At 31.1% G+C, this 21,087-nt stretch overlaps 1 protein-coding gene and 1 long non-coding RNA gene across 2 annotated transcripts in view; one reads left to right on the forward strand and one right to left on the reverse strand.

Annotated features, from left to right (window-relative positions):
* The window catches only part of LOC106689133 (uncharacterized), a 17,655-nt gene extending 11,660 nt beyond the window's left edge, over positions 1 to 5,995 (reverse strand). The window contains exons 1-3 of the long non-coding RNA XR_001344390.2: positions 5,981 to 5,995; positions 5,570 to 5,851; positions 963 to 1,117 (exon numbers count right to left, since the gene is read on the reverse strand). This is a non-coding gene — a long non-coding RNA (uncharacterized lncRNA). The remainder of the gene's footprint in view (positions 1 to 962; positions 1,118 to 5,569; positions 5,852 to 5,980) is intronic.
* AdoR (Adenosine receptor) overlaps positions 1 to 21,087 on the forward strand; it is a 140,172-nt gene that overhangs the window by 6,307 nt on the left and 112,778 nt on the right. The window lies entirely within an intron of this gene.

Here is a 21,087-nt window from a genome sequence, read left to right on the forward strand (position 1 = left end):
AAATATTCAATAATAATAAGTTTTTACAGCAACTGACTTATCTAATAAACTGGATCGAGCTATTTTGAAAAAACAAAACAAAAAAGAAACTATTAGCGGAGTAGATAATGAGTCTACTACAAGATATCCAATGTTTAGTGTATTCATGTAAAAGGAGTGTCGACCAAGATCTTGCTTAGCTTAGCTGTGCGTGTTTTATACTGATTATTGTTTCAAACGCGTATTATGAAAGCTATGTGAAGGTGTTTTACATAAGGGGTGGTTACTTACGCGGGATTTCAGATTTCAATTAATTTTTTTTTTTGGTGATACTAGGTATTATTATATTAGACACTTGTTCGAAGGTTCTTTCCGTAAAATATTTCAAGCCATGTTTTATATTATCGTTCCCTGCTTTTGCTCTTTATGAATTAAATGGTTCCTATATATTAATTGATTTTTTTTTGGAGGCTAAGGAAAAATAATGTTAAACTCATTAATTTAGGTTCATACAAAATTTTTTAAAAAAGAATCTAAAATATACTTTAAATAAAGTAGACTGAATAATTATTTTTTTAGGAAAGATCAAGCCAATGTCGTTTTAACGTCCTTTAAAACCCTTAAATACAAATAAAACAAAAATAGATTTTTTTTTCACTTTATTTTTTAGGTGATTTTCTTTTTCTCTCAATTGCCTTATAAAAACACAATATAATTTTTTCTTACATAGTTCCATTCACCACCTGATGAATCAATTAATGAATTTAATGCGACAATAATTCTTTTGAGAATATTGAATGAAATAAGAATTTAAAAATAAAAATACATTCATGAGAAACATATTTAAAATTTACTTTTTTAATTGTTTCCGAAGTATGCAGAAACAATGTATTTATGCCACACTTTCGTTTTGGCCCACATTTCTAATCTAAAGGGTAAGTCGTAAACTACCTAAAAATAAAAATAATAAATATATACTTTACATAACAGAAGTCAAGAGATTGTCCAACCTTCATCAGCGCCATATCGGTGTAAACTGGAGTGTCTCTAATAGTATCTACTCGGAGGAAAATGTAAGAGTCGATGAAGTTTTTTCTCATAGTAGTCAGATATTCCATGATGCACGAGAGAATTGCTTCTGAAAAGTTGGTCGTTAGTAGACTGTTTTGATGACGCCCATCTCATATTATGAATATTTTATTTTTTAAAATACTGTTATTGTTTGGCTGCTTGATGATGAATTGAATCTGAACTAGGTGTTTCGGGTTACCTACGGTAACCGAAAGTTTGAATGGGAGGGGATGCCATAATGTAAACAGCACTAGCGTCCCATGTGGCCAACATCAGAACCACCTCTAGTGCTCTCTGTGGTGAGAGGAAGTTACCCGGGATGAGAGAGCCATCTTGTCTTCTGCCAGAAGTAGTCAATTCTTCTTTGTTCACTCATCAGTAAGATCTACGAGGATTGAGTAGATTTACTGGAGTGGCTCCTAGCAGCAGAGGAGAGAGAGGCATAGGAATGCGGAGGGAAGAAGGAAGTACGGAATATGTACACTTAGCAACAACTAACATCCACATCATCATCAACCAGCTCATTATATCTACAATTTTCCATAGCCCAGTTATTCTAAATTAATTAACCATCTAATCATAAATGTTATTTTATGTTTTATGCAGGTAAAAAAATAATTAGAAATAAACAATATCATGAATGATCAATGGTATCATGAATAACATGATACTATTAACTTGTTCATTACCCGGAAGCATTTATACAGAATGAAAATGCATATGTAATAATCAATTTTCTCTATCTACGTAATTGTACTAGCTATCCCGAAATTTTCTACTTTGTGATATATTCATCCTATTAATCTAGCTTTGCATACCTTTTATTTCAACAAATATTTCAGAAGATCCGTTTAATTTCAATTCAGATTAAGGTTTTGAATGAATGTGGTGGTGTAGTTAGATTAAATAAGGTAATCCATTTCATTTTGTCTTCCATCACTTAAGAGATTGTATGTGCCTCATGTTAAATTTACACAAGTTCCTACTTCTTGCTGAATTATTCATTAGAATTATTTTGATAACTTTGTCTTGTATTTATATTAAATGGTATTGTATACCGCTTCAATTAGTTTAATTAAATTTATTTCGGTTTTTTACCTCATTATTTTTTAAATGTTTCAAAACTTCATTTCTGTTACCTTATTATATATTTTACTACTAAATTGTATAATACTACAATATTTTGTATGTAATTTATAATTTTTTGGCAGATATGAAATTTTCTTTTTATCATACAAATGCTTTGCTACCTATTTGGATAAATTAATTCGTTCCTCTTCATTTATTTTATTCCTCTTTTCTACTGAGATATTCCGAGTAATACTTTTTGTTCGTATCCTCAAGAAAGATACCCAAGGTCGTATTTCTTCTTTCTCGTGGAGAAGGAAGATATTCATGACGTTTTCATAAAATATAACCCAATTCCTTCCTAGATGTACTAAACTTAGCTGTTTCTCCCGGACTGTACTGTATTTTATGTTTAATTTGAAAGCTATGTGTGTAGTAAATAAACAAAATGATTCTACACGCCCAAACCAAAATCCGTAAGATCAGCCTTAAAGTAATCCACCCAACTACATTTCGGTCTTCCCTTCAGGATTTTATCAAACGGCTAAGTGCTTATTATTTTCTTTTTTTTTTTTTTTTTAAAGAAGACTGACGCGTCGCACTATAGTTCTTCGATTGTCTTATTATTTGGTTTTGTAAATGACTAAGATCGTTAAAGAAGAAGACAAATATATTTTGACGTTATTGAAGAAAAATGTAAATCTGAACAATAAGCATGGAACCATTTTCAAGAATTGTAAAGATAATTACTCCAATAAAAAATGACGAAGTTATATTATATAATGGAATATGAATTCACGTTCCTATTTTGGTCTGAAAACAAATACGCAAGATTACTTAGGGCAACAAGCTTCAAGTTTAGGCAGGCGAGTCAATATCGTAGTATTGACAAGTAGTAATGACTGCCGTGATAAACGAGACTTTCGGAGACACATGATTTGCATTTCATGAATATCCTAGGGTACGCTCGCACTTGAGCAAAATTGATTTTCTTATAATTAAATATTTCTATTTCTAATGGCAAAAATTTAAATGATTTCTCTGTAAGTATATATTTCTTTTGCTACAGGATGGTAAAACGTTACCAAAAAGTTAAAATTAATAAAAATTGATAGCATGTAAAACAGGAGTTTGCCTCATTTACGTTGAAACAGGTACATAACAGTTAGTTATTGTATTATATAGTTTTACAGAATCTAAAAGGGCGGGAGAAAAATATAAAAGAGAAATTTAGAATTTCAAACTTCAAATTGCTATTTTAATTATTATATATCTGCTACAATGGCTGGAAAAAGAACAATACCGCAATTTATACATTGTTTTAAGATTTCTTGGAAAGTGCAACCAAAATAAAGGTGAGAACAGTGATCAAATTAACTACTACGAATCAGAATAACATTTTATCTGTAGGAAAAAAGATTTTATTGATGGAAAAATTAAGATTTATAGTTTTACACTTAAAAATATTATCTAAATAAAAAAAATTATTCCATTGAATTTAGCACTCTGAATAACAGGAATTCATGAGAATTACTGAAGATTTAAACAATTTAGAAGTTTTTGCAAAAAAACATTTAATTCCCTGTGCGGTTCCGGGGCAGTGTCCGAGATTCCCGACTGAGTGGCAATGAAAGGATTACTTGTCTATGATCGAACAAACCCTATCCTGGAAAATTCTATTGTATAGCTTGACAAGCTAATATTACTCTTTAGTTTCATTAAAAAAAAATACAAATAATTTTGTGATATTTTTGTATTTGAAAACTGGTATATTATATGTAAATAAACACTGTTCCATACCCGTATATATCTAATTTTTATGTACTTTATTAATTTTTTTGTCCTGCTAAAATAGACAAAGATTTTTCCTAAAAATATGCATTATAGTTCAGAAAAAAAATATGTTTTGTAGTTTCATAAAAGGAATTTTTTTTTATTCCTTTTTTCCTGCCTTATTCTTCTCCAGTCCTCTCCTCTCCTACCTATTCATCTTCAACCGATCTTCCGAGCTGCCTGGGTTATAATTTATGGAACCTTATGCATTATGTCAAAATATTATAATTAAATAATCAAAATTTAGACTAATAAAAAATAGAGCATGGGTTTTCACATAAAATCTTTTACTGTGTAACCGTGAATCGACAGCGGGGTCATAAACGTCTGAGCGTTTTGCAAACTTCTGAGATTGTATATTTCAAAATGAAAGTACGAAACAAATAAAATTAAAAAAAAGCCAATTTGAATGACATAAGATTGGACTTATTTTTGTCATCGATATTATAAAATCAGTAAAAATCCACTAAAATGTGAATCCACCATCTTCATTAGATTGTTGATTTTGTTATCTTAAGCATATTTATTTTCGAGATCACTGAAATCAGGAAATTGTGAAATTTCACGAGTTACAGTTTCTAGCTGCAACACCCAAAAACCTTAAATTAAGGTCAACTGTGCCGATTTCGATTAAACTTGTTATCAATTTTTCTTTGAACTTGAAATAAATAAAAAAAGAATAAAACATAATTACATACTGAAAAAGTGTTCTATTCATCTGTTCCCGGAGTATGATTAAAAAATGTACTTTAGATTAAAAAGTAGCCCTTATTAATCGCCTCAGCTAGCACCAGAGCCACCCCCTCTCTGGTTGAATCAAGTCGGCCTTGAGAGGCAAACCTTCAGCACAGCCCTTACATACTTAATTTCCAACCAAGGGCACAAGGTTTTACTAAATAGTTGTTTTGTTTTATAATTTATAAATAACTTAACGTAACTTAATTTTTCATGCTTTTGTCAGCAATCAATATTTTTTTTTATAATTAAATATTTTGTTTTTCAATAAATTAAATTAAAAAAACTGCGTGTCATTTACTATCAATCATCTAACAATAATTGCACATTTTGAAATTTGACAAATTATCTTTAAACTGATTTCTTTAGTTTTGAAAAAGTGTGCTTGGAAATTTTTATTTATTTTTTTATTTAGACAATAATATTAGTACAAAGTCAAGTGAATGGTAAAAAACGGCAACTGACAAAGATGGCCGCCTGATGCAGTGTTTCTTTACGATAATAAAATTAAATCCAATGTTTTAAAAGCTACTGTCACGTTAAAGCACGTGTTTTAAGACAAAGTGCCTCAATTTTTGTAAAAAGTGGCATCTAACACATAAAAAAGAAACATAAATTCGTATTTGGATGAAAAACATGTTATCTGCAAGCAGGGCCAAGGCGATGGCAAGATGTGCTTCCTCCAAGCGCCAAGGTATGAAGGGGAGCAAAATTAGTTTTTTAGACTCGTGCAATAAAAATTCCACGTTAATAGAAAGGCAAGCCAACAAACATACTTAATAACTCATTAGTTATATAAGTGTGTTTTTATTTTGCTTATACTTACCATGTGCCTTATTTAATTTTTAAGAGTATTTAAGTTTATAAATATTTGACTACTCACTATTTTGTACGAAGAGTCTCTCCTTTACTAAACTTTGAGTTGCTTCATTATTAAGGATCTGTGAGCGGATTCGTTGATCGATAGTTCAATAAATAAGCTTTTGAGAATTGGCTGAGGACTTTAATCCTAACGATTGCGTAAATTTATCAGTTACTTGTATCCACCACTGCTCCTGCAGTTGCGATTAAAAATGGTGTACGTGATAGTGATTGTATTTGCTGTGTGGTGTATGGTTATGACCATGTGATTTAAATTTTATAACTTTCACAACAGTACCTGTTCCTAGATAGGTTATATAATAAAAAAAAAACAATGTTTAAGCAGTAATAGGTACTAAAATATGCTATAAAATTCCTTGCATAAGTAATACAAAAAATATTTAACGTAGTGTAACATTTTTGTTTTGCTTACCCCTATTAAGTCATTTCTGACTGCGCGGTCGGTGGGAAGGGTTATAGACGAGTGAGAGGGGATATTCTATAGGTAACCCTCTAGAACAAGAGCCAAGAGTGGAAAAAAGTCAGTTATTTCATAAATTGATGAGTTAGGGGGAATAAAAAATGAAGGCTATTTCAAAACGTTAAACAATTTTTTTCATTTGGAACTACATATTATTAAATCAACCAACAACACTATACAACCTAATAGAGCCTTGTAAAATAGGAATCCTAACAGAGCTGTTTGGACTCAATAGTTCGGGAGATACAGTTTTTTTAAAAGATACAATTCATTAAAAATGTACTGAAAAATCAATAGTTAGTGAATTTATTGTGGAAAATCTACATCTCAAGAACAATATGACGTACATATGGCTTTTACCACTCAAATTAAAGCTAGTTTAACGTGCTATAAAGTATTTGATGACGTTTCTCCTCGTAGGAGTAGTAATGTTCATGATATTTAGTAAAATAAATTGATTTCTAATTGTTCGGACAAAAATTCATATTCATATGCAAATATCATAAAAACTACTACTCTTACGAAGATAAACGTTATCAATTACTTAATAGCACATTAAACTATCTTTAATTTGATTGCTGGCAGGAATTTGTACGTTCAATGGTTTCCCAGATAGTTTTTCTCAAATCAAAAATTTTATCCGAATAACAAGAAATCAATATTATGTGAATTCATTTTGGAAAATATCATAAAGACTACTACTCCTACGAAGATAAACGGTATAAACTACATCATAGTACATTCAACTAGCTTTAATTTGAATATTAATAGACATCTGTACATTTCTTGGTTCCTGAGATATAGATTTCCCACAAAAAATCACTAACTACTGATTGTTCAGAATATATTTCATAAAATATCTGATTTTTTTTTTCACCAGGCTCTTATACTAATCCTATTCTAACTAGAGTGGATGGATGAGTTTTCTTTCGGTGGGGCACTATCAAATAAAAGTCAATTTCCCAAGCCGGATCCGAGCCGTCACCACTGCAGTCTCGAGGTCGCTTAGGTAACGCTTCAACTCCCCTGCTAGTTAAGCCACTGTCGTATAACAACTATTACAGGTGTTAAGTTAGAACATTCACTGACTCGCTTTGATGAATGGTATGACTTATTTCATTGTTGGATTATTGACTCCCTTGAAGCCAAATCCTCTTTACAAGACACACGGCTTGGTCACAAAGAACGTTTATTACTTCCCTCTGAAGATCCCTTAGCAAATAATCTCATTCCTCGTCTGGACGGAGTATATTACCATTTCAAAAAATATATAATAAACTCCTATAAGTGATTATATATTAATTGCGAGGGGTTAATTTTTTTTTTAATATTATGTAATGTAATAATGGTTTAAGTTAGCCATGATTAAATGGAGAAATTATTTTATATATTTATTTGTAAAATTATATATACAGCTTTTCTTTCATATATGCTGAGAAAATAAGCTATAAAGAAACTTAATTTTCAAAAGAAATTAAATTTTGCATGTAATACTCAGAATAATTTTATATTCTTTATTTATTCCAGAACATGTCTCTTTAGAATAGATATCATGAATAACAAATGAGATTTAAGGGAACCCTAAATGGTGAAAGGGTGATTAGCAGTAAAACTAAAAATGAATGTTCAGTAAGTAAGATTAAGGCAGATGGATTCCATAATGAATGTTCAGTACGTAAGGTTAAGGCAGATGGTTTACATAGTGAATGTTCCGTATGTAAGGTTAAGGCAGATGGATTACATAATAAATGTTCTGTACCTAAGGTTAAGGCAGATGATTTCATTGTGAATTTTCAATACGTAAAGTTAAGGCACATTAATTACGAGAAAAGTCTTATATATTACCGTACAAAATTTCAATTACTATTTACAAAATTAGTCTTCCCCATACTAATTCGAAATTTAGTGCGATTGCAGTACTTTCTCTCACTACATATTCCACATATCTGAAAGTGAAAGTAACATTCTTAATTTTAAATTTAATTAAGCGAAAGTTAATTCTTAAGGACTCTTTTTACACATATAGTAATTGCTCCCATTTAATTACTTCCTGTTAGGAGGTGGAGATTGTAAATGTTCGATGGATGAAATAAGGAATGGTAGTCTATTGGAACGAGGATGTGGCAACTAACGATTTTTCGAAAGCTGTTATATTAAAGGTTAAAAAGAAGCTTAAATTGAAAGAGAAATTAATTTTATGATATAAAATGGATTCTTATTTACAGGAACCGGTCCATGGAGGACCTTTGTGGACGACTGCCCAGAACTCCACAATCGGGGGGAGGGATGGTGTAGAAAAATTAAGTAAATGAGACCCCGCATTGTCTAGATCCGCTACTAGCTGGTTTTGGCTATTAGCCTCATCAGGCTAATTGACTAAAGATATTTGCAAGACGCTATAGAAAAGTATATCCCTTGAAAGGAATCGTTTTTAATTTATTTTTTAAAAGCATTTTTCGGTATAGCGATGGGTTACCATAGTATGGGGTACCATAGGTTACCATACCTAAATTGCATTTGGGCAGGGGTCATTTCTCTCGTAAAACACATTCTATAATAATATGATGTGTAATTCATGATACTTTTTTATCCCATGTTTTTCTTGGATCACATCGTCTTCTTCTTCTATCTATTGTCCACCCGTGCATTTCTCTTTAACAATCTTACTTCCAGCATTTATTTTCCAATTTGTTTCTGTATTCTATAACCAATTCTATGTATTCAGTATCTCTTCCAGTGCTCTTTTCTAATTCAATTTATTGTCTCATTATTTTTTTCTTGACTTCATTCGCTTTAATCATTACATCCGTTTTACTTTTCACTCAAGTTATTACAATTAATTGGTTTTGCGTCAACTAATATCTTATGAATTAAAGACATATGTTCATTGACTCGCCCCGCAAAATCCAACATGATCACCCTGAATCGATACTCCTCCAATTAAACTGTGTAAAAGATAATACTTATTACAATAACACCTTACAAAAAGATAAGAAACTCATAACAATAATGAGTATAAGGGATTTATTTATTTTGGTTGTAGCCTTCCATTCAGGACTTTCTTTACTACACCTAACATAGTCATTTCTGACATACCGGAGGGGAGGGAGGTTATCTACAGGTAACCATCTTCTTCTAACCAGAGTAGAGATGGATTCTTACATCCGACCTGGGACAATGTCCCTTTTCATTGAGTGGTGGTCGCACAAAATGAAAAACATGACCCCTCATCATAGTCTGTAGATAGCCCCTTACCCTCCGCTTTTCAGAAATGACCAGGAAGGGGATCTTAAAAAAAAAAAAATTGTTGGGAGATAGCTAAGGTAACGCTTTAACTCTCTCCACCACTACATATAGCCTCATGTATGTACATACATACATACATATATACATACTATACATATATAGCCTCTGCTCCATTGAGGACGTATACAGCTCCGGGGTGGAAATTTAATATTTCATTTCTCGGGGGCGCTGTGAAATAAATATTGTCTGACCCGGGTGGGAATTGAACCAACAACCTTCCAATCCAAGCACTCTTGGACTCTCACCCAAAGTGTATGTTAGGAGTGACAACACTCAACACTGGCATGCGCAAGACAAGTATGCCGCGAAATTCTCTTAGCCCAACAAGGGTGTTTGAGTGAAAACAATTTTGGAACCACTTCTGTAACCTGTAATGCAAGAAATAATATATTGAGATCTGCATTGTTATTGAAATTATTTTATTAATATTTTGTATAATACCTGAACGTGGATGGTGTTCTGTTTAACTCAGTTAGAAGAATAAAAAATGCCAGTCACTTTCTCAACTCATTAGTCAGATCTGTTCAGTTGCTAAAAGTTTAATTTGCGACACAAACGGCTTTAATTTGTTACCTTGCGAGTGGTATCGATTTCCTATCACCTCGACCAGAGCTACATGTCACTTGGATAAACTCTCTTTTTTTTAACTGCTGTCAGGTGCGTTTCTTAGTTCTTATTATTTGTTCTCTGTTCCTGAAATATAACATTAATATCAAATTTTTGTAGAGGATTAGGGTAGCTAAGGATTGTAATCCTGATTCTGCTTCTGGTTCGATTCTAGGTCTAGCAAAAAATATTTTTTTCTTCTGATCAGTAATGAGGGGACTCTCCATGGCCACATAGCAGTTTATAATATGGCCCTTGTGGTGGGTGACTGGTACAACCTGAAAACGGACTAGAACTTCCTTGAAAACCCATGGCAACCGTCCGATGAGGCAGGTCCCCGGATAAAATAATAAACCGCGTTCTCTCCCTCAAATATTTCAATTTTTTTATTTTTGTCGAGACATTAAAGCATTAAGGAAAACAAAACTTACTACAACATTACATTAAAAAGAATCACATTTTTTTTTCAATATAATTTAATGATAACAGCACAAGTCGTTTTACAAGAAAAAACATTACAGTTTTTTTAGTTAGAAACTTCGGTCATTTCTTTCTTTTTCTAGTAGGAGTTGGGATTTCAAAAATAAATCCAAGACGTACCCTAAATGATTTATTTATGCCTCTAACAAAACTCGTAATTACTTTAGTGAATTCTGTATTACCTTAGTAGTTATTGAACTATTTTTATTTGCAACAAATCTAAGGCTTGTGAGATAAATCTAAACAGGTAAACCAGAAGATTTTAACTCAGGGGGAAGATGGTGAGTAAGCAATAAGACGATGTGATCGCTTTAGTCGCTTTGTTAGTGGTTCTAAGTCTTTCACAAGTGTAAGTCTCTCTTCACGGCCGTGGTACTGATATATTTCGACAAAGAGACCGACCTATATGTTTCGAACTCTTCTCTCACTTGGTTCTGTTATCGGCTTGACATGATGATCACCAAAGTCATCAGAACACTATTGTAGACGTAAATACAAAGACTCTAGGAACTAGCCACTAGTAGGCAAAGGACTTATCTAAGGAATCTTATAAACTATGGACTTTCTTATCTGACATAATTAAAAATTATGCAATCTTGCCTGAGACTAACACACGCGCTCATGTCCACATACCTGCGCTGGTGTAAAGAATTGAACATAACTTTAACTTTTCTTACCCTTGTATGGTTTCCATTGCTAATATTTTAAAAAAGAAGAAAAGTTCAATAACCAAATTTATAATTTTTCTCTATTCCGAATTCCTTATACTTTCTGACCCTTCATAGCTTTATTTTGCTTATTTGTGAATCGGGTAGAAATTTTTCTACAACACACACACACAATTAGATATCCCGGGGTACAGATTGACGCCAGACCGTTTGATGAACATTTACCCAAAGTTAGCACCCGAGCAGCGCAAGTGACTAAGGAATTGGTTAGGATTATGCCAAATATTGGAGGACCAAGAGATAATCAGAGGAAGCTTCTGGGAATTGTAGCCAGTTCCATGCTTATGAACGCAGCTCCGATCTGGGTGGAAGCATGCCAAGTACGTTCATATATCCGTAAACCTATTGGAGTGCATCGAAGAAGTGCTCTTCGTGTCGCTCGAGCTTTTCGCTTTTGCGTCATCGGAGATATGCCTCCCGTAGATGTTTTGCCTGATGAACGCAGCCGGATGTTCTGAAAGAAATGAGAAGAGCCAGATGCGCACTCCATTAGCAAAAGAAGAGAGCATTTAGACTCTGGATTGGAAACATGGCAGAGACACTGTAATGCCTCGTCTTCTGGAAGATGGTCCCAGCTTTTGATTCCATAAGTACCAACATCGATATGCTGGAAACACAGAGAGGTTTATTATTATATCACTCAACTGCTCACAGGGTATGGTTGCTTCAGGGCCTACTTAACTGAAGTGCGGATGATCATCCCGAACTTGTGATTCCGGAGATGAAACAGGGAAACATTCGTTCTTCTGTTATTCTGGTTTACTCAAGAGAAAGAAGAGCTAGACAAGAAATCAGTTACGGAAAACTTAGTCACATTGATTATGACAAGGCAGGAGAATTGGAATGATGGAGTTTATCTTAAAGAAGATGTAGGTAGATAACCCTTCTATCCCGTGAAGTATTGCTTGACAGCGGTTCCATGGGATGGTAATGAATAATTGGGAGGTGGTTTTTTAGTGAGTAGGAATCTTGTACTGTTGTGTAACTTTTTATTTGTCTTATGAAAGATTTTTGCACTACCCACAAAAAAAGAAATAAGCGCACCCATTCAGAGGTAAACATAAATAAATAATCTATTGCTATACTTTTTTTATGAAATAAATGCCCTTTGACCTAGTTTGGTGATTAGCTTCTGCTATCTTTACGATTATGTGACATTGATGAATATTACCAAGTCACTATCTGATGGCTTGTCCAAGTAGAGCTAATTGCTGCTCATTCTCCAAAAAAAACCCTATTGTTACTTGCCTGATTCCTAAACTGTCTCATGGTTCTAATTCTCATTTTATTTCTTTGTATTTTTTTCGAAATACAATGTATTTAAATTTTACTAGCGTTAATACCACTGTTACCATTCCATGGTTTTCTTTAGATAATTAAAATCTAAAGAGTTTTTTTCTTCCTTTTTTTTTTACTTCCTTCTTTTTACCTCAATTATAATGGTCCTAAGAATTTTGAATGCAATACCTTTAATATATAAACCTGGCGGTATTTTTTGTAAAAGAACCACCATTAATGCTGGTAAGAAATATACAATATGCTTTCGGTAAATTTTAAAAACATGATAGTTGGCTTTACTACGAAGATAGAAATAAAAAATGTAATTGTTTGCTTATAACTCGAGAACTAAGTATTTTCTGTCAGGGTACATCAAGTATCGGAATGTTATTGGAACAAGACAATACTGCCACCCTCACTAGACATAACAATGTCCATGACAAAACAAAATTCAGGACTGATTGGAACTTTCAAAAATCAAACTAAATGACGAAAAATCTCAACACATTACATTCGTAGAACTGTATGCACTGAGAGGCAAGTTTATGACCAAAGACAAATTTAGTAAAATATGTAAGATTGACATTCGATATAGGATTGATGTGGGTCACTCATGTTAAGCAGACACTACTGTGAGTGCCTAAATATTTTTTCCTCACTATTTCACAGACGATCCGCAACAAACAAAATTTAGACAGCCACTAAACAAATACACCTACCTACATACGCTTCAATAATCTATGAGAAAGCCAACAAAAAGCACAAATAAAAACCACAAACAAACCACCGCGTCAGATTACTCGATCTTCGTCATGTGTCTGTCACTTAGAAAGGCGATTTTATTTCGTTTTTTACGAAGAATCGAAAAGTTACCTACCTTATGCTTTAGCGGCGTCGGAAGTTGATCAAAAATGAAATATAAAATACACGTTTTTTGGCACTTGTAACTGCTTTAATTTTATATATATTATCAATCTTATATCCGAAAAATTCGTAGTATTCTAGCAATACTTGAAAAACTGAAAAAAAAGTTATAATTAATAATATAAGTATTTTAATTTTATTTTCAATTTATTAATTAGTAACAGTTATACAATCTAAATAAACAAACTAAATCTAAAAAACAAAATTTTAGCAAGGTCCCCCTGCAACAAATTCTCTGATGAAGACCTGAAACTAAGGTCGAAACTTCGGGATGAATAAATGATTTTTTTGTTTATTTATGTTCTTTTTACTGACCACACCTCTAACCATCTTCTCCAATTAACATAAAAAAAAAAAAAAATTATGACAAGAATTAAAGAACTGGGTTTATAAGAGATGGAAGGTTTAAAGTGGAAGGGTGTCTGAATGACTGATGCAGAAAGAATATAATTTCAGCTTTTATTTGTTTGCAACTCAATGCTGAAGATAAAGAATGATCCATCAAATGCGCTACGGTGAGGTGGTTAGTCTGACGAATAATCGCGTTATGGAAAACCGATTTGAAATGCCACCCATCATACATCTTGGAAGTTCTTAGATGTATCTTGGATGGCAGGAGAATGATGGCAATAAATACTGTTGGTGGCTGGAGAAAGGATTGGAGTACTTCGAATCTGTATGATACTGTCATACGGGAGGCGTCGCTTTTCGTTCAGTATAAATCTTATGCAACAAAAGGTTGTTCTTGTCTAGCCAAGTGATGTCAAAAACGATCTTCATACACCATTGTGCTGATATATATATTTACGTCTTCTTAAACATTTGCTAAAGTCCATTTTTGATTTTCTGTCATTTGGAAAAAAAAAAAAATTATTTTCTGAAAAAATGTATCTCAGGAAATATGGGACGTACTAATGTCTATTAGCACTCAAATTAAAATTTTAATAATTTAGTTTCTAATGATTATCTTAAGTTTTTAATAGTTTCTGTGATAGCTGCCAAAATAAATTTATAAAAAATATTGATTTTTTATTAATTAAAAATATTTTGGTTATTGGAAAAACTATTGAACGTAAAGAGTTCCGTGAAAGATCGAATTTTTCCAAATTACAATTTAAAATGGGTTTTTAAATTTTTATCGTGTGATTGATAACTTTAAAGATATAGAGCACTGAATAAAAAATAATCGAAAATTTTAGGCTTTTCAGTTTTTTCAGCCACCATTTTGTTATTTATTCTTAAGTTTTAAAACAAATAATAGAATCTTTATCAGAATATTCGTTATTAAAGAAGTTTTCATATCTTTAATAACGCATATTTTTTTTTTTCTTTTGAAACAAAAAATCAAGATGGTGGCAAAAAGAATACACTTTTTCCACGTTAAAATTTTCTTATAATTTCAGATTGTCAAAAAAAATCGAATATTGTTTTTTTAATGATCTACACAAAAACCTATATTTCCTCTACTAAAGGTGTTTGAGAATCTGAATGCTTCCTATGAACTAATGTTATCCATTCACTTTAATACTCGTTCGTGTTCCCTTAGTCGAAATAACCAAGTCTCGCCAATTAACCAAGTCAAAAATTGTGTGCGTCTGTCTTATTCTCATTAAAGTAGAAAGGGCTTAAATTCACCACTAGAGGAGGTTTCAAAAAAAAAAAAAGAATTAAATCCTCCTCAGAAGTAGCTTTAATTTTGTTTATTTGGAATAATTTGCAATCTTCCATTTTTACTAAATGAAAAATGAATAAATATAAAATATGAATGGTTTTAATATTTAACTTAGGAGGAACAATATATTTTTTTCAGGTTTAAGAAAGATTTACGTAAATAAGAGTTGTAGTATAGACGTATTATATATCGTTGAAAATCAAAAGTTAAAAAAAAAAATTAAATGTGATTTACAAAGTCGTAGGTGTTGAGAGTAATAGCTAAATGTTTTCCTGAGTTTAGTGGACCGGTTTTGGTGAATAGAGTGTTGTCTGCGATTCTTATGAGGAGGAGGTCGAATAAAGGAAGGAAATTATTCATATCCACTTAAACAATAAAGTTGGTGAGAGTAAAAGGGTACATAGAATATCAAAATTTTATCGGGATAGCAATGAAATCTCGATAAAATCCCTTACATTTTATACACCTTTCATACATACCACCCTAGACTTTACTGCTGAACTTGAAATGAATAATTCCCCACCTCTACTACTACGAGCTACCTTACTTTTGCTTATGATCAGACCTCAGACGGTATGTCTCATATATTTAAAAATATCATATTTCTTTTTACTCCTTTACCTCTATTTTATTATTCATTCTTTCATGCCCACGTTGTTGAGTTATGTTCTCTACTTCAAGTTATTGTCATTTGTATTACTCTTTTTAACTTAGGTCACTTTATATTTTACTTCTTCAATTCTGTTATTTTACTTATATATTTTATTAATTATAAGTTTTCTTTCACACTGTTTTCAAGACTTTATAATCAATTAATTTCAACTTCGAAAATATATTTACTTACTTGATTATGTTTATTATTTTCCCTTTTTCACTCTTTTATAATTTTAATATACTGCTTATGAGTCATTCCATATAAATTCAACACACTGTTGAACATTATTATCTTATATTTTCTTTAAATTTTGCAGAGAAGATGAATACGTATAGACGTGGAAAAATGTAAAATTGTATTGTGATATATCCACTTGTTTTTGAATTACGGCGACTTTAAATCCTTACAAATTGGTTAAAAACAGAGAACAACAATTTTTAGAATTGTTGCATAAGCTTCCTTGAGCTAGTGACATTTAATGGGGGTTATTTGACAGTATATTTCATGCCCTCGCATATGATATGCAAGAATACATAGGTAAGGATAAGTTAATATTTCTTAAATTTAAAATTTAATGTGTATACAGTTGTAAATATCAATAAATAAATTATTAAAATAAAAAAAAAAAAATTTAAAATTTATGTTTTATTTTAATACCCTACTTATTCCTGCCGAACAGATCCGTTATTTAGGACTACATCTGGATAAACGACTGACATGGAATCCTCATAGAAGACCGAAACGACAAATGGTCAAAACTTCCAATCCATTACAAAAGACTGATCTACATGACTATAATAAGGCCTATCTGGACATACGGAGTTGACCTTGGGGCTCCACTAAACCATTGAATTCCTTCCGATTCCATTCCTTACAGTCCAAAATCCTTCGTATCTTATTTTGTCACAAATTAGTCAGGACCACAATGTTCCATATGTTGGGGATATGGACATTCCAAGGTATATGGACCATCCAAACCCACTGGTTTCTAACCCGACTTTTCTTTCATTACCTACTAATCCTTCTAGGAATCTAAAAAGAAGATCTCCTCTAGAAATGTTATTGAAGTTCTATCAATGGGTAGATTCTCCACATGTTTGTATCATGTCATGTTATAACTAACAACAAATTTAGTTGTATATATTTTTATACAGATGTAAATAGTAATAAATAAATTATATATATAAAAAAATATTTTTTTCAGAAAGTATATATTTTAGAAATTGTTCCTTGAATAGATTGTGTTGAATCATAAGGCAAAATGAAAATGTGGGACGGAAATGGTTTCATTTTTGAAAAATTTAAAAGCTAAAGCCCTACTCTCTTAACTTTAATTAAATTTTATTCATTATAATTGTTATAGTATTCCTAATATTAATGTTTTTATGTAAATAAGCACACCCGAGGCGTGAATAATGATTCTGTTAATAGGGCATGAAATATATCAAGAGATTAATTTTATTTTCGTAAGCTTCTTTTTGCATTAAAAAGTTTTTTTAATATTTTCAATATAGTTTTGTGAACGAACGCAACGTATTGGTGTTTTTCTTTGATAGTTCATTGATGAAATGAAAGAATATCCTAGCTTATTAACAGTATCATTATTCACATTTCGTTTGTGCTTATTTAAAACAATGCTTTTCTAGAAACATTCTAAACTCACGGAATGAATATCTTACGGAATATCTTCTTAGAATACTTACACTATACATTTTCTTCCAATAATAATTTTTTTTTGTTCTTAGCCCTGATAGAGTCTTGAAACTCTGGCCGAAATGTTGGCCAAATCAAAATAACTTTCACTTTACTAACCACACTACCAATCATCTCCTCCACATTAAACAATTTAGCATTGAATTAATAGTTAATTGCGGACTTAAATATCAGTAAACTGTTATATTTTATATTTCTGTCATACTTTAGTATAAAAAAAATATATTAACATTTTGCAACTAGAAATTAAAAGTACTTTTCTAAATACTGTTTAAATTGGAGTTGATCAATCTTCTAAATTTTTAGGCTGATTTGGAAAAGAACTATTATAACAGTATTTCGCAGTGAATAATATAGAAAAGTAAACCATAGTTACGTTGTGACATTTCAGCACGAAAAAGGCGAATGAAATCAAAATTTTATGAAAATTATTTATGATTGTCTCAGTGTTTTATTAGTTATTGCAATTACCTATTTTCTTGAAAAAGAAAATTATTATTTTAGGTCAGCTGTCTCTCTTACCTCCCACTGGGTGGGCTCTTGGAATTTATAATGGAAGGATAGATATTTTCCTATATTTCTCAAAATCTACAACATATGTGTTAATTTAAATTTAATCTATGTACGAATGCTGGAATATATCGAAGTTTTGGATTAGCTATTATAATATAAATCATTTTATTTTATTATAAAAGCAGTTAAAATTTGAAGAGCTTGTGCAATACGTATGTAGTCTGGAGCTAAGAGTAAATAAACATTTTCAATTTTTTTGCTATTTTTTTTTTAAGTTTCCATAGAGCTTCTAATAAAATAGCTGTATTTCTAGAAAAAAAATTCTAGTAGCATTCCCCTAAATGGGATAATGTGAATAGACCAATGGCTGAAAGGACGAGACCATTCATAATTCGATAAGGTGCCCGTTATGATAGTCCCCATAGAGCTCATTGTCTGTTAATGGACGTTAGTAATTTCTTAGTAGTAATTAGTTGATTGCTCGACCTTAACACTTTTTAACATTCCCTCATATTGTACGTTCGAATGGGTCCTTGCAATCCCTTCTAAACGATTTTTTTGATTAAGCAGAGCTGTAAATTACTTAATATTATTTAACACTATTGTTCCTCTGAGTTATTATTTTAAATCTGGAAATATTTTTTTCACATCTAAATTTATGTATATTTTTTCTCTTCCGTGTGAATAAGTCCTAAATAAGATGCTTATATGTTGAATAAGTTTTTCATTCACCATACAAATGACATATTATATGCATCATAATGTTACATTAGCATTGATATATGTAAGCACAAAATTTATGAACCACATAAAACCGAACAAGAAGAGGTAAGAATAAAAATAAATATAGTGACATGAGTGAATAGACAGAATATAATAAATTGCGTATAAAAAAAAAAATGTAAGTTTAAGCATCAATCATAGTAATTAGCTCTTTAAATAATTAACTAAAACAGGTGCTTATATAAAGTACATACACCTGTTGTAGATCTTATATTCCTTTTAATGTAAAAAAAAAATTATCATAGATACATAAGATTATAACCTCTACAGATACGTAAATATCAGGAAAACAAAGAAAAAAAAAACTCTGAACCACTGAAGATGACTGTCTCTTAATTAAAATTTATAATATTTTCTTTTGGGTTTTTTTTCTTTTTATATGTTAGTTACCATTTAACGACTGATTGATTAATTACCAATAATTCAATATCAATGATACATACCTTCTGAATTACTTTCATAGTAAAAATTAGTGGGTGATCGTAATGTACGATGGTCCTTTTGAGCAGTGAAAAAGATTTAATATTCATTTGCGACATCAGCTCCCAGAAATTAAAATAATTCACTATCTATAGGATATAATATATTTAATAAAATTATTATATAATTAATATTTAACCATACACTATATTATGAAAACATATAATCGAAGGTTTGTGAAATGTGAAAGAAACGGATCAGAGAAATATGGAATAACGAATAGGCGCTAAGTAGCTCAGAACTTGAGCAGATTCAAGATGGCGTCCAATCAAGGCACAGGCAACAACATTCGAGGGATGGGAGGGGGGATATTCATCATAGGACGACTCAAAATTGGCTTTCTTCACCAATTATGTGACCCAAACCCTCTCTATCTTGTGACGCAAAGGGAAGGTATCCACCTCGTGTAACAAACATTTTCTCAGTTTTCTACATTTCATTAAAAATTTCTGGTATTTTTCAAAGCTAGGAAATAAATTCCCGGGTACTGATAAAATAAGTGATTTAATTCTCGAAAGTGATGATTACTATACAGGGTTGTTAGATTTCTATGGAATTAAACCAAGACATTCCTTCCCCAGAAAAAAATAACACTGTTAGACTTTTTAGTTTATTCCTCTCACCACTTCGTTTGGGCTGTAGTAGTTTCTATAAAATATTTAATATATATATTAGGTTTAAAATAATATAAAATCCACAAAGTTTAAGAATTAATTCTGTATTAATTGGAATAAAATAAAATATAGATGTAGGAATAAAAAAAAAGGCTATATTGGATTATTACTATAAAAAAGAAATTTGAAAGTGAAAAACCTCTAGAAATGCAATAACGTATTATAATTTTTACTCTACTAAAATACAACAACTTTTTTATTCATTTTGTTCAATTATAATTATCAAATAATCTTTTAACTAATTATAGTATTCATTCTTGGGATTATAGTTTACATTATCATTTGTATTTCGCCTCTATATTTATTTCTGGTGCTATCGTTTCCACTTTTTAATACAATTTTGAATTATGACTCATTGCAAAGAGGATGAAATGCTGAACATTTCCCTCTCTTACTGTACGTAGCTTCGATTTTTGGTTTTCGAGATATTTTAATATAAATACAAAATACTTTAAGCGTTGCCTCCCATTACTACCGTTTCAAATTGAGCGTCCCCTGGCGTCACGAAATCAATCTCGTATATTTTCTTTATTGTGTTGTAGAACTTCAGTAAAGAAGTTTCATTAAAAAAAAAAAAATTAGCTCTTTAATGAATTTGTGATTTTACTTTTAATCATAATAGAATCCGAAAATCAAATTAAAAAAATCCGTTCGCCCACATATTTACTTCAGGACTGTAAGACTGATTAGATTTATATAGTACTATTTAAACGTACCTATCATTAGATAGAATTGTTTAGATTGTCTTGGTAACTGTTCATCTTAAGGCTTATTAGCATTTGTCCATACCCTCAAATTGACACCATGCACGATGAACTATACCTACGATAGATGAAAAGGCTTAAAAATTACTCATATTAGTACTTTTGAGATGCTACTCATAGCAAATTTGAAATGCTAAAGTGGTTGATAATATAATTAGCTCTGATGATAAATTATGATTTTAGACAGATTTTAAATTTCTGAAACCCTTTAATTTTTTTTTGTTATAGCTACTTAGCCAGTATTATATGAACACTGGTTGCTCTGGTATTATCTTTAATTTAAGAATGTTAGTTTTGTTCTTTTTATTTTTAACGCTTCACACTACATTGTGGGCACAAATAGCTACTAATCTACTGGGTAATTATTCTGTTAAAGTATGTTGTGGACAGCTGTTGTTCTTATTACATAAAAAATAACTCACATTTTTGCAGGTTCTTTTTTTTTTATTATTTAAATAATAAAATAATATTTGTGACAAGAAT

The sequence above is a fragment of the Halyomorpha halys genome, unplaced genomic scaffold (assembly GCF_000696795.3).
Source record: "Halyomorpha halys isolate HHAL.00 unplaced genomic scaffold, Hhal_1.1 Scaffold1282.1, whole genome shotgun sequence".
NCBI lineage: Eukaryota > Metazoa > Arthropoda > Insecta > Hemiptera > Pentatomidae > Halyomorpha > Halyomorpha halys.